Genomic DNA, 15,169 nt, shown 5'->3' with positions numbered 1-15,169 from the left:
AGCAAGGCTATCATTTAAAATAGAAGGTCAAATAAAGAACTTCCCAGACAAAAAAAAAAAAAAGGCTAAAGGAATACATTAGCACCAAACCAGAGCTGCAAGAAATGTTAAAAGGACTGCTGTAATTAGTAGAAGAAATAGGAAGAAAAATAGAACCACACTAAACAAAAATGGCAATAAATAAGTACATATCAATAATCACCTTACATGTAAATGGATTGACCCTCCTACAAAGGCGTGTCTGTGGTTCTCTGTCTTTGGACACGTAAGAATTGGAGGCAAAGAAATGTGGACTTGGAGAAGTCTGGAGCCAGCTTGTTCCTTGCGGGCTCAAGATCAACCATCCCACATAGGAAAAAATAAATAAATAAATAAATAAATAAATAAATAAATAAATAAATAAATAAATGGATTGAATGCTTCCATAAAAAGACACAGAGTAGCTGATTGGATAAGAAAGCATGACTCATCTATACGTTGTTTACAAAAGACCCACCTCACCACAAAGGACACACACAGGGTAGAAGTGAAAGGATGGAAAAAAACCTTCCAAGCAATCAGAAAGCAAAAAAATCTGGGGTAGCAAAATCTGATAAAATAGATTTCAAAATGAAGTCCATAACTAAAGACAAAGAACGCCACTACATTATATTGAAAGGATCTATCCAACAGGAAGATATAACCTTGATAAACATATATGAACCCAATATAGGAGAAGTAAAATATATTAAAAATCTTCTGGAAGCCTTAAAAGGAGAAATCAATAGCAATACAATCATAGCAGGGGACTTCAACACCCTGCTGACATTACTGCACAGATCCTTTAGACAAAAAAACTAGCAAGAAAACAGAGACTCTAAAGCACTAGACCAAACGGATTTCATAGATATCTACAGAAAACTACACCCAAAATCTACAGAATTCGCATTCTTCTCAAGTGCAGATGAGACATTCTCAAAGATAGAGCACATTTTAGGACACAAACTAAATCTCTGCAAGTTTGAAAAGACTGAAATCATATCAACTTACTTCTCAGATTACAATGCCATGAAACTAAAATCAATTGCAACAAGAACATGCAAACAGATTTGAATACATGGAAGCCAAATAGCATGTTATTAAACAATGAATGGGTTACCGAGGAGATCAAGGGAGAAATTAAAAACTTCCTGGGAAACAATGAAAATGAAGACACAACAACACAAAATCTCTGGGGTGCAGCAAAAGCAGTTCTGAGAAGGAAGTTCATAGTACTGCAGGACTACCTCAAAAAATAAGAAAAATCTCTAATAGAATATCTAACCTCACAACTTAAAAAACTAGAGAACAAACAAAAAGAAACCCCAGAGCAAGTAGAAGGAAGGAAATAGTAAAGATCAGAGCAGAAATAAATGACATAGAGTCCAAAAAAACAATTCAAAGAATCAATGAAACAAAGAGCAGGTTTTTAAAAAACTTAAACAAGATTAATGGACCCTTAGCTAGACTCACCAAGATACACAGGGAGAGAACCCAAATACACAAAATCAGAATGAAAGAGAAGTAACAACGGACACCACAGAAATACAAAAGATCATTAACAACTACTATGAACAATTATATGGCAACAAATTTGACAATCTAAGCGAGATGGACAAATTTCTAGAAACACACAGTCTCCCAAACTGGACTGGGAAGAGATAGGAAACTTGAACAGACTAATAACAACAGAAGAAATTGAAGATATAATCAAGACTCTCCCAGCAAACAAAAGCCCAAGCCCAGGTGGCTTCATGGGGGAGTTTTACCGAACATTCAAAGAAGAACTAATACCCATTCTCCTCAAACTATTTCAAAAAATTCAAGAAGAAGGGAGACTTCCAAACTCGTTTTATGAAGCCAGCATAACTCTAATTCCAAAACCAGAAAAAGACACAACAAAGAAAGAAAACTACAGGCCAATATCCCTGATGAACATAGATGCCAAAATCCTGAACAAAATACTAGCAAATCGAATCCAGCAATACACCAGAAAAATTATCCACCATGACCAGGTGGGATTCATCCCAGGGATGCAAGGCTGGTACAATATTCGCAAATCAATAAATGTGATACACCACATAAATAAATTGAAGAATAAAAACCACATGATCATATCAATAGATGCTGAAAAAGCCTTTGACAAAATCCAGCATCCATTTCTGATAAAAACGCTCAGCAGTGTGGGAATTGAGGGATCATACCTAGACATAATAAAGGCCATATATGAAAGACCTACAGCCAACATCATACTCAATGGGCAAAAACTAAAAGCATTTCCCTTAAGAACAGGAACAAGGCAAGGATGCCCACTTTCGCCACTCCTAATTAACATAGTACTGGAAGTCTTAGCCACAGCAATCAGACAGGAAGAAAAAATAAAAGGGATCCAAATTGGAAAGGAGGAAGTGAAATTGTCATTATTTGCAGATGACATGATACTATACATAGAAAACCCCAAAGACTCCATCAAAAGTTTACTAGACTTAATAAATGAATTTGGCAAGGTAGCAGGATACAAAACTAACGTCAAGAAATCGATGGCATTCTTATACACCAATGATGAACTCACAGAAAGAGAAACTAAGCAAACAATCCCATTTACCATTGCGGAAAAAAAATTAAGATACCTAGGAATAAACTTAACCAAAGAGATAAAGGACCTATTCGCAGAAAACTACAGGTCTTTGAAAAAAGAAATAGAGCAAGATGTAAAAAAGTGGAAGAACATACCCTGTTCATGGATTGGGAGAATTAACATCATTAAAATGTCCATATTACCCAAAGCAATCTATAGATTCAACGCAATCCCCATCAAAATACCAACAGCATACTTCAAAGAATTAGAACAATTACTTCAAAAGTCCATATGGAACCAAAAAAGGCCTCGAATAGCCACAGCAATCTTGAAAAGGAAGAACAAAGTTGCAGGGATCACAAGACCAGATTTCAGGTTATACTACAAAGCCACCATAATCAAAACAGCCTGGTACTGGCACAAGAACAGGTATATAGACCAGTGGAACAGAATAGAGAACCCAGAAATGGACCCTAGGCAATATGCTCAATTAATATTTGACAAAAGTGGCAAGAGCATACAGTGGAGTAAGGACAGCCTCTTTAATAAATGGTGCTGGGAAAATTGGACAGCTACCTGCCGAAAAATGAAACTAGACCATCAACTTACACCCTACACCAAAATAAACTCAAAATGGATAAAAGACTTAAATGTAACTCATGAATCCATAAAAATCCTACTGTGGGCAACAAAATCTCAGACATCATACGCAGCAGAATTTTTACTGACACATCACCTAAGGCAATAGAAACAAAGGAGAAAATGAACACATGGGACTACATCAAACTCAAAAGCTTCTGCACAGCAAAAGATACAATCATCAAAACGGAAAGGCTACCCACTGTATGGGAGAGCATAATTGCCAATGATATATCAGATAAGGGGTTAATTTCCAATACATATAGAGTGCTCATAGAACTCCACAAAAGGAAGACAAAGAATCCAATTAAAAAATGGGCAGAGGAACTAAATAGACACCTCTCCAAACAGGACATACAAATGGCTAAGAGACATATGAAGAAATGTTCATCATCACTAATCATCAGAGAGATGCAAATCAAAACAACAATGAGGTATCACCTCACACCTGTCAGAATGGCCGCCATCAACAAATCATCAAACAACAAGTGTTGGTGAGGGTGTGGAGAAAAGGGGACTCTAGTACACTATTGGTGGGAATGCAGACTGGTGCAGCCACTATGGAAAACAATATGTTGTCACCTCAAAAAATTAAAAATTTATCTCCCATTTGACCCAGTGATCCCACTTCTAGGAATATACCCTAAGAAGCATAAAACACCAATCAGAAAGAATATATGTACCCCCATCTTTGTAGCAGCACTATTTACAATCGCTAAGATCTGGAAACAGCCCAAGTGCCCATCAGTAGATGAATGGATTAAAAAGCTGTGGTACATATACACAATGGAGTACTACGCAGCAGTAAGAAAGAAAGATCTCTTATCCTTTGAGACTACATGGAGGGACCTGGAAAGTATCATCCTAAGTGAAACAAGCCAAACAGAGAAAGACAAATTTCATATGATCTCACTGATTTTTGGAATATAATGAACATAACAGTTTGAGGACAATCCCCTAAGGAGTGGGGAGGTGAGAGAGGGATGAACAACAGAATTTATATGCATGTATCCATGAACAGTGGACATGGACAACAATCGGGGGAAGGGGCGGGGAGGGAAGGGGGAGGGGGGAATCAGTGGGGAAAAAAAGGAGAATCATTTGTAACAAAAATTAGTAAAAAAAATAATAAATTGGAAGAATTAACATATTAAAATGTTCATACTAATTGATGTTTTTAGTCTTCTTAGGGTATATTCCCAGATGTGGGATCACTGGGTCAAATGGAAGTTCAATTTTTAATTTTTTGAGGTAGCACCATGTTGTTTTCCATAGGGTCTGCACCAGTCTGCATTCCCACCAGGAGTGTACTAGAGTCCCCTTTTCTCCACACCCTCACCAACACTTATTGTTTGATAATTTGTTGATGGCAGTCATTCTGACAGGTGCGAGGTAATACTTATTGTTGTTTTAATTTGCATCTCTCTGATGATTAGTGATGTTGAGCACTTCTTCATATGTCTCTTAGCCATTTGTATATATGTACCCCCATGTTCATAGCAAGCACTATTTACAGTAGCTCAGATCTAGACACAGCCCAAGTATCCATCAGCAGACAAATGAATAAAAAAGCTGTGGTACATATACACAATAAAGTACTATGCAGCTGTAAGAAAGAAAGATCTCTTATCTTTTGAGAGGACATGGAGGGACCTCAAGAGTATTATCCTAAGCAAAATAAGCCAACTAGAGAAAAACAAATATCATATGATCTCACTTATTTGTGGAATATAATGAACATAACAGTCTGAAAAACAAGGTAGTCCCAGAGATGTGGAGGGAGGGTATAGACTGACAATCCCCACAAGAGAAGGTGGGGGAGGGGAAAGAGATAAACCACATAACTTATATGCATGTATGCATAACCAATGGATATGAACAACAAAGCTGGAGATGGGGCGAGGACAGAGGGAAAGTAGGGTGTCAATGGAAGAAAAAGGAGAAACATCTGTAACAAAAATAAATAAATGAATAAATAAATAGATAAATAAATAATAAATAAATATATTATGGTAATGTCAATATGATATTTAAAAAATTAAATAAATAAAATGTCCATACTACCCAAAGCAATCTACAGATTCAATGCACTCCCCATCATAATACCAATGACATATTTCACAAAACTACAACAAATATTCAAAAGTTTATATGGAACAAACAAAGACCCTGAATAGCTATGGCAATCTTGAAAAAGAAGAACAAAGTGGAAGAGATCATAATATTGAATATTGGGTTATACTACAAAGCCATAGTAATTAAAACAGCCTGCTATTTGCAGAAGAACAGGGAGATAGATCAATGGAACAGAAAAGAAAACCCAAAAATGGACTCAAGATATTATGCTCAAGTAATATTTGACAAAGGTGTCAAGAGCATACAAAGGAGTAAAGTCAGCCTCTTCAATAAATGGTGCTGGGAAAATTGGATACCTACATGCAAAAAAAATATGAAGCTAGACCACCAACTTACACCATACACAAGAATAAACACAAAATGGTTAAAAGACTTAAATGTGACTCATGAATCCATAAAAATCCTAAAAGAAAATGTGGGCAACAAAATTTCAGACATCACACACAGCAGAATTTTCACTGATACCATGCCTAAGGCAATAGAAACAAAGAAAGAAATAAACACGTGAGACTACATCGAACTGAAAAGCTTCTGCACAGCAAAAGAACAACCATCAAAATGGAAAGGCAACCCACTGTATGGGAGAGCATCAGTGCCAATGATATATCAGATAAGGGTTAATTTCCAATATATATTGAGTGCACATACAACTCAACAAAAGGAAGACAAAGAACCCAATTAAAAAATAGGCAGAGGACCTAAATAGACACCTCTCCAAACAGGACATTGAAATGACCAAGAGACATATGAAGAAATGCTCAATGTCACTAATCATTAAAGAGATGCAAATTTAAATGACTATGAGGTATCACCTCACACCTGCCAGAATAGCTGCCATCAACAAATCATCAAACAACAAGTGCTGGTGAGGGTGTAGAGAAAAGGGGATTCTAGTACACTGCTAGTGGAATGCAGAATAGTGCAGCTACTATGAAAAACAGTATAATGTTTCTTCAAAAAATTAAAAATTGAACTTCCATTTCACCTAGTGATTACACTTCTAGAAATATACCCTAAGAAGCCTGAAACACCAATCAGAAAGAATATATGTACCCCTATGTTCATAGCAGCACTATTTACAATCACTAAGATCTGGAAACATCCTAAGTGTCCATCAATTGAAGAGTGAATAAAAAAGCTGTGGTACATATACACAGTGAAATACTCTGCAGGTATAAGAAAGAAAGATCTCGTCTTTTGAGATGATTTAGAGAGATCTGGAGATTATTATGCTAAGCAAAAAAAGCCAATCAGAAAAAGACAAATACCACATGATCTCACTTCTTTGCGGAATATAATAAACAAGGTTGGCTGATGAATGAAATAAACCCAGAGACATAGAAAGGATTATGGTTCAGACTGACAAACCTCAGAGAAGGGGGCAAAAGGATGGATGAGATGAACCAAAGAACTTATATGCATATATGCATAACCAATAAACATAGTCAACAATGCTGGGGGATGAGGGCAGTGGGATGGGGAGGAGGGTGTCTAGGGAGCAAAAAAGAGAAACATCTGTAACAAAAATAAATTTGAAAAATTGAAGAAAAGGATTCTCTTTTTGTGTTTAACCTTTGGCATTTTGATGATGATATGTCTTGGTATAAACCTCTTTGGGTCCATCTTGTTTGGGACACTCTGCTTCCGGGACTTGTATATCTGTTTCCTTGACCAAGTTAGGAAAGTTTTCTGTCATTATTGTTTCAAACAGGTTTTCAGTTTCTTGTTCTCTCTCGTCTCCTTCTGGCACCCTTATGATGAGAATGTTGGCATGGATGAAGTTGTCCCATAGGCTACTACACTATCCTCATTGTTTTGGATTCTTTTTTTTTTTTTTTTTTCCTGTTCTGACTGGGTGTTTGTTCTTCCTTATGTTCCAAATCGATGGTTTGCTTCTTGGCTTTATCTACTCTACTATCGATTTCCTGTAAATTATTCTTTATTTCAGTTAGTGTGTCCTTCATTTCTGACTGGTCCTTTTTTACATTGTTGATGTTTTCATTAAGTTTTTTGCTGTGGATAAGACTTCCAGTACTCTGTTAAATAAGGATGGTGAAAGTGGGCATCCCTGTCTTGTTTCTGTTTTTAAGGAAAATCCTATTAGTTTTTACCCATTGAATATAATGTTGGCTGTAGGTATTACATATATGGCCTTTATTATGTCGAGATATGATCCCTCTATTCCCATCAAGGAGGCTGTGCCACTGGATTTTACAGGACACCTACAACAATAAGCCACCCTACAAAGCCTAGGAGACATAGCAACTCTACCTCATACATAGAAGCAATGACAGGGAAACAGCCAAAATGAGGAGACAAAGAGAAATGTCCCAAATGGAAGAAAAGAACAAAACTCCAGGAAAAGTATTCAACAAAATGGAAATAAACAATCAATCGGATGCAGAGTTCAAAACAGATTATAAGGTTTCTCAAGGAACTTGGTGAAATATTCAAGAAACTGAGGGGTTACATCAGTAAATATTCTGCTGTGTGTGATGTCGGAAATTTTGTTGCCTACATTTTCTTCTAGGACTTTTATGGAGTCACAAGTCACATTTAAGTTTTTTATTCATTTTGAGTTTATTCTTGTGTATGGTGTAAGGTGATGGTCTAGTTTCATTTTTTTAGCATGTAGCTGTTCAATTTTCCCAACACCATTTATTAAAGAGGCTGTCTTTACTCTATTGTATGCTCTTGCCACCTTTGTCAAATATTAATTGAGCATAATGTCTTAGGTTAATTTCCAGGTTTTCTGTTCTGTTCCATTGATGTATGTTGCCTGTTCTTGTGCCAGTACCAGGCTGTTTTGATTACAATGGCTTTCTGATATAACTTGATATCCAGTATTGTGATCCCTCCTACGTTGTTCTTCTTTTTCAAGATTGCTATGGCTATTTGGGGTCTTTCTTGGTTCCATATAAACTTTTGGAGTAATTGTTTTAGTTCTGGGAAATATGTCATTGGTATTTTAATGGGGATTGCATTAAATCTATAAATTGCTTTAGGTAGAATGAACATTTGAATAATGTTGATTCTTTCAATCCATAAACAAGGTATATGCTTCCACTTTTATATTTTTTTAAATTTCTTTTCAATGTCTTGTGGTTTTCTGAAAATAGGTCCTTTACATCTTTGGTTAAGTTTATTTTAGGTATCTTAAGTTTTTTTTTTTTTTTGGGGGGGGGGGGTTGCTGCAATATTAAATGAGATTGTTTTTTCAGATTCTTTTTCTGTGAGTTCATTATTGGTGTATAAGAAGGCCATTGATTTTTTTATGTTAATTTTGTATCCTGCTACTTTGCCAAATTCACTTATTAAATCTAGTAGATTTTTAATAAATTTTTAAAGATGTTCTGTGTACAGTATAATGTCATCTGCAAATATTGATGGTTTCACTTTCTTCTTTCCAATTTGGGATCCTTTTTTTTCCCCTTCATGTCTAATTGCTGTGGATAAGACTTCCAGTACTATGTTAAATAAGGATGGTGAAAGTGGGCATCCCTGTCTTGTTTCTGTTTTTAAGGAAAATCCTATTAGTTTTTACCCATTGAATATAATGTTGGCTGTAGGTATTACATATATGGCCTTTATTATGTCGAGATATGATCCCTCTATTCCCACATTGCTAAACATCTTTATCAATAATGGGTGCTAGATTTTGTCAAATGCTTTTTCAGTGTCTATGAATATGATCATCTAACTTTTATCTTTCATTTTGTTGATGTGGTGTATTACTCTTATTGCTTTGCAAATAGTGTACCAGGCTAGAATGCCTGGGATGAATGCATTGCTGGATATGATTTGCTAATACTTTTTTAAGGGAGTTGACATTTATATTCATCAGGAATATTGGCCTTTTGTTTTCTGTCTTTGTAGTATCTTTATCTGGTCTTAAAATTAGAATCATGCTGGCCTCACAAAACAAGTTTAGAAGTCTCTCTTCTTGAACTTTTGGAATAGCTTGAGGAGAATAGGCATTAGTTTCTTAAATATTCAGTAAATCTTTCTTGCAAAACTGTTCATTCCTGGCTTTTGTTTGCTGGGAGTTTCTTGATTACATCTTCAATTTCCCTAATTGTTATTGATCTGCTCAAATTTTCTATTTTTTTCTTGTTCAGTTTGGGGAAACTGTGTGCTTCTCAAAAGTTGTCCATTTTGCCTAGATGTCCAATTTGTTAGTGTATAATTTTTCATAGTATTTTTTAATGATCCTTTGTATTTATGTGGTGTCAGTTGTTACTTCTCATCATCCATTTCTGATTTTATTTATTTGGGTCCTCTCTGTTTGTTTCTTGGTGACTCAGTCTAAGGGTCCTTTACTCTTGGTTATCTTTTCAAAGAACCAGCTCTTTGTTTTATTGATCTTTTGAATTATTTTTATAGTCTCTATGTCATTTACTTCTGCTCTGACCTTTACCATTTCTTTCCTTTTACTTACTCTGGGTTTTTCTTATTCTTTACTTTCTATTTAGGGTTAGAAAGTCAATTAGAACATTTTCTTGTTCTTTTGATGTAGGCCTGCAGTGCAGTGAACTTCCTTTCAGAACTGCTTTTACTGTATCCCATGGATTTTCTGCTGTTGTGTGTTCATCTTCATTGGTTTCCAGAAAATTTTAAATTTCTTCCTTGATCTTCTTGGTAATCCATCCATTGTTTAATAACATGCAATTTAGCCTCCACATTTTTTAATGTTTTCTTTGTGATTGATTTTTAGTTTCGTGCCATTGTGATCTGAGAAGAAGCTTGATACGATATCAATCTTCTTGAACTTGTAGTGACTTAATCTGTGTCCTTACATGTGATGTATCTTTGAGAATATCCCATGTGCACCTGAGAAGAATGTGGATTCTGAAGTTTTGGGGTGTAATTCTCTGTAGATATTTATTAATTCCATTAGATCTAGTGCATCATTTATCATCTCTGTTTTCTTGCTAATTTTGTCTGGAGGATCTATCCAGGGATGTCAGTGGGTTGCTGAAGTCCCCTGCTATGATTGTATTGTCAATTTCTCTTTTGAAGTCCTCCAAAATTTTTAAATGTATTTTGGTGCTCCTATATTGGGTGCATATATGTTTACCAAGGTTATATCCTCCTGTTGATAGATTTTTTTCAATACTATGTAGTGGCCTTGTCTCTAATTATGGTCTTTATTTTAAAGTCTATTTTATTGGATATGAGTATTGCTCCCCCATCTTTATTTTTTCCTTTCCGTTTGCATGGAAGAATTTTTTCCACTCCTTCACTTTCAACCTATGTGAGTCTTTTGTTTTGAGGTGGGTTTCCTGTGAACAGCATATATATGAGTCATGCTTTCTTATTTAATTAGCTACTTGGTGTCTTTTGATAGGAGCATTTAATCCATTTACATTTAAGGTTACCACTGATATGTACTTATTTATTGCTATTTTTGTTTATTGTGGTTATGTTTCTCTTTCTATTCCTTCTGCTTATTACAACAGTCCTTTGAACATTTCTAGGATTGCTGGTTTGGTTCTAATATATTCCTTTAGTGTTTTTTTTTTGTCTGGGAAGCTCTTTATTTCACCTTTTATTTTAATGATAACTTTGCTGGATAGAGTAGTCTTGGATTCAAATCTTTGTTTTTCATTACCTTGATTACGTCATGCTATTCTCTTCTGGCCTGTACTGTTTCTGTTGAGAAGCCAGCTGGTAGCCTTATGAGGGTTCTTTCGTAGGTAACTTGTTGCTTTTCTCTTGCTTCCTTTAAAATTCTGTCTTTGTCATTAATTTTTGGCATGTTAATTATTACGTGTCTTGTTGTAGGCTTCTTTGGTTTTCTTTCTTTTTTTTAAATGAATTTTTATTTATTTTTTTATTACAGATATTTTAACTTTTTACCCCATTGGCACACCCCACGCAACCCCCCCTCCACCCTGTCCCCGGCTTAGTTGTCCATGTCCATTGGTCATGCATACATGCATAGAAGTTCTGTGGTTTATCTCTTCCCACCCCCACCACCCCCCATCCCCTCTTCTGAGGGATGTCAGTCTGTGCCCTACTTCCATGTGTCTGGGTCTACTGTATTCCTCAGACTGTTATGTTCATTATATTTCATATATAAGTGAGATCATGTGGTATTTGTCTTTTTCTGCTTGGCTTCTTTCACTTAGGATAATACTTTCCAGGTCCCTCCATGTCGTCTCAAAGGATAAGAGATCTTTCTTTCTTACCGCTACATAGTACTCCATTGTGTATATGTACCACAGCTTTTTGATCCATTCGTCTACTGGTGGACACTTGGGCTGTTTCCAGATCTTAGCTATTGTAAATAGTGCTGCTATGAACATGGGGGTACATATATTCTTCCTGATTGGTGTTTCAGGCTTCTTAGGGTATATTCCCGGCAGTGGGATCACTGGGTCAAATGGAAGTTCAATTTTTAATTTTTTGAGGTAGCACCATATTGTTTTCCATAGCGGCTGCACCAGTCTGCATTCCCACCAGCAGTGTATTAGAGTCCCCTTTTCTCCACACTCTCGCCAACACTTGTTGTTTGATGATTTGTTGATGGCGGCCATTCTGACAGGTGTGAGGTGATACCTCATTGTTGTTTTCATTTGCATCTCTCTGATGATTAGTGATGTTGAGCATTTCTTCATATGTCTCTTGGCCATTTGTATGTCCTGTTTGGAGAGGTGTCTATTCAGCTCCTCTGCCCATTTTTTAATTGGGTTCTTTGTCTTCCTTTTGTGGAGTTGTATGAGCACTCTATATATATTGGAAATTAACCCCTTATCTGATACATCATTGGCAATGATGTTCTCCCATACAGTAGGTTGCCTTTCCATTTTGATGATTGTTTCTTTTGCTGTGCAGAAGCTTTTGAGTTTGATGTAGTCCCATGTGTTCATTTTCTCCTTTCTTTCTGTTGCCTTAGGTGATGTATCAGTGAAAATTCTGCTCCGTATGATGTCCGAAATTTTGTTGCCTACATTTTCTTCTAGAATATTTATGGATTCACGGGTCACATTTAAGTCTTTTATCCATTTTGAGTTTATTTTGGTGTATGGTGTAAGTTGATGGTCTAGTTTCATTTTTTTGCATGTAGCTGTCCAATTTTCCCAACACCATTTATTAAAGAGGCTGTCTTTACTCCACTGTATGCTCTTGCCACCTTTGTCAAATATTAATTGAGCGTATTGCCTTGGGTCCATTTCTGGGTTTTCAGTTCTGTTCCACTGGTCTATATGCCTGTTCTTGTGCCAGTACCAGGCTGTTTTGGTTACAGTCGCTTTGTAGTATAACCTGATATCTGGTATTGTGATCCCACCTACTTTGTCCTTCTTTTTCAAGATTGCTGTGGCTATTCGGGGTCTTTTTTGGTTCCATATGAACTTTTGAAGTATTTGTTCTAGTTCTATGAAATATGTCGTTGGTATTTTGATGGGGATTGCATTGAATCTATAGATTGCTTTGGGTAGTATGGACATTTTAATTATGTTAATTCTTCCAATCCATGAACAGGGTATGTGCTTCCACTTTTTTATATCTTCCTCTATTTCTTTTTTCAATGACCTGTAGTTTTCTGCAAATAGGTCCTTTACTTCTTTGGTTAAGTTTATTCCTAGGTATCGTAATTTTTTTGGCGCGATGGTAAATGGGATTGTTTTCTCAGTTTCTCTTTCTGTGAGTTCATCATTGATGTACAAGAATGCCATCGATTTCTTGACGTTAATTTTGCATCCTGCTACTTTGCCAAATTCATTTATTAAGTCTAATAGATTTCTGATGGAGTCTTTAGGGTTTTCTGTGTACAATATCATGTCATGTGCAAATAATGACAGTTTCACTTCCTCCTTTCCAATTTGGATCCCTTTTATTTTTTCTTCATGTCTGATTGCTGTGGCTAAGACTTCCAGTACAATGTTAAATAAGAGTGGCGAAAGTGGACACCCCTGTCTTGTTCCTGTTCTTAATGGAAATGTTTTTAGTTTCTGTCCATTGAGTATGATGTTGGCTGTAGGTCTTTCATATATGGCCTTTATTATGTCGAGATATGATCCCAATATTCCCACATTGCTGAGCGTTTTTATCAGAAATGGATGCTGGATTTTGTCGAATGCTTTTTCAGCATCTATTGATATGATCATGTGGTTTTTATTCTTCATTTTGTTGATGTGGTGTATCACGTTTATTGATTTGCGATTATTGTACCAGCCTTGCATCCCTGGAATGAATCCCACTTGGTCATGGTGAATAATTTTTTTGATGTATTTCTGGTTCAGATTTGCTAATATTTTGTTCAGGATTTTGGCGTCTATGTTCATCAGGGATATTGGCCTGTAGTTTTCTTTCTTCGTAGTGTCTTTTTCTGGTTTTGGAATTAGAATTATGCTGGCCTCATAGAACGTGTTTGGAAGTCTTCCTTCTTCTTGAATTTTTTGAAACAGTTTGAGGAGAATGGGTGTTAGTTCTTTTTTGAATGTTCGGTAAAACTCCCCCGTGAAACCATCTGGGCCTGGGCTTTTGTTTGCTGGGAGAGTCTTGATTACCTCTTCAATTAACTTAGTTGTTATTGGTCTGTTCAAGTTTTCTATCTCTTCCGGGAATAGTTTTGGGAGACTGTGTGTTTCTAGAAATTTGTCCATTTCGCTTAGATTGTCGAATTTGTTGCCATATAGTTGTTCATAGTAGTTGTTAATGATCTTTTGTATTTCCGTGGTGTTGGTTGTAACTTCTCCTCTTTCATTTCTGATTTTGTGTATTTGGGTTCTCTCTCTTTGTTTCTTGGTGAGTCTAGCTAAGGGTCCATCAATCTTGTTTATCTTTTTGAAAAACCAGCTCTTTGTTTCATTGATCTTTTGAATTGCTTTTTGGTCTCTATGTCATTTATTTCTGCTCTGATTTTTACTATTTCCTTCCTTCTACTTGCTCTGGGGTTTTCTTTTTGTTTGCTTTCTAATTCTTTAAGTTGTGAGGTTAGACAGTCAATTAGAAATTTTTCTTGTTTTTTGAGGTAGGCCTGTAGTGCTATGAACTTCCCTCTCAGAACTGCTTTCGCTGCACCCCAGAGATTTTGTGTTGTGTGTTCATTTTCATTGGTTTCCAGGAAGTTTTTAATTTCTTCCTTGATCTCCTCGGTGACCCATTCATTGTTTAATAACATGCTATTTAGCCTCCATGTGTTGAAATGTCTTTGCATATTCTTGTTGCAACTGATTTCTAGTTTCATGCCATTGTGATCTGAGAAGATGCTTGATATGATTTCAATCTTCTTGAACTTGTAGAGATTTAGTTTGTGTCCTATCATGTGGTCTATCTTTGAGAATGTCCCGTGTGCACTTGAGAAGAATGTGTATTCTGTAGTTTTGGGGTGTAATTCTCTGTAGATATCTGTTAAATCCATTTGGTCTAGTGCTTCATTGAGAGTCTCTGTTTCCTTGCTAATTTTTTGCCTAGAGGATCTATCCAGTGCTGTCAACGGGGTGTTGAAGTCCCCTGCTATGATTGTATTATTGTCGATTTGTCCTTGGAAGTCCTCCAGAAGATTTTTAATATATTTTGGTGCTCCTATATTGGGTTCATATATGTTTATCAAGGTTATATCTTCCTGTTGGATAGATCCTTTCAATATTATGTAGTGGCCGTCTTTGTCTCTAGTTATGGTCTTCATTTTGAAATCTATTTTATCAGATATGAGAATTGCTACCCCAGCTTTTTTTTGCTTTCCATTTGCTTGAAAGTTTTTTTCCATCCCTTCACTTTCAACCTATGTGAGTCTTTTGTTGAGAGGTGGGTCTCTTGTAAACAACATATAGATGAATCATGGTTTCTTAT

The 15,169-nt window shown here is 36.0% G+C and overlaps 1 non-coding gene across 1 annotated transcript; it reads left to right on the top strand.

Moving 5' to 3' along the window:
• Nucleotides 1-222: 222 nt before the first annotated feature.
• Nucleotides 223-353, top strand: LOC118620595. Its single transcript, XR_004957495.1, has one exon. It is a non-coding gene; the product is annotated as a small nucleolar RNA SNORA38 (small nucleolar RNA).
• Nucleotides 354-15,169: the final 14,816 nt, after the last annotated feature.

This window comes from Molossus molossus, unplaced genomic scaffold, assembly GCF_014108415.1.
Source record: "Molossus molossus isolate mMolMol1 unplaced genomic scaffold, mMolMol1.p scaffold_m16_p_7, whole genome shotgun sequence".
In the NCBI taxonomy this organism is placed as follows: domain Eukaryota; kingdom Metazoa; phylum Chordata; class Mammalia; order Chiroptera; family Molossidae; genus Molossus; species Molossus molossus.
The sequence above is the reverse complement of the archived record's forward strand: the minus strand, read 5'-3'. Positions and strand labels throughout refer to the sequence as shown.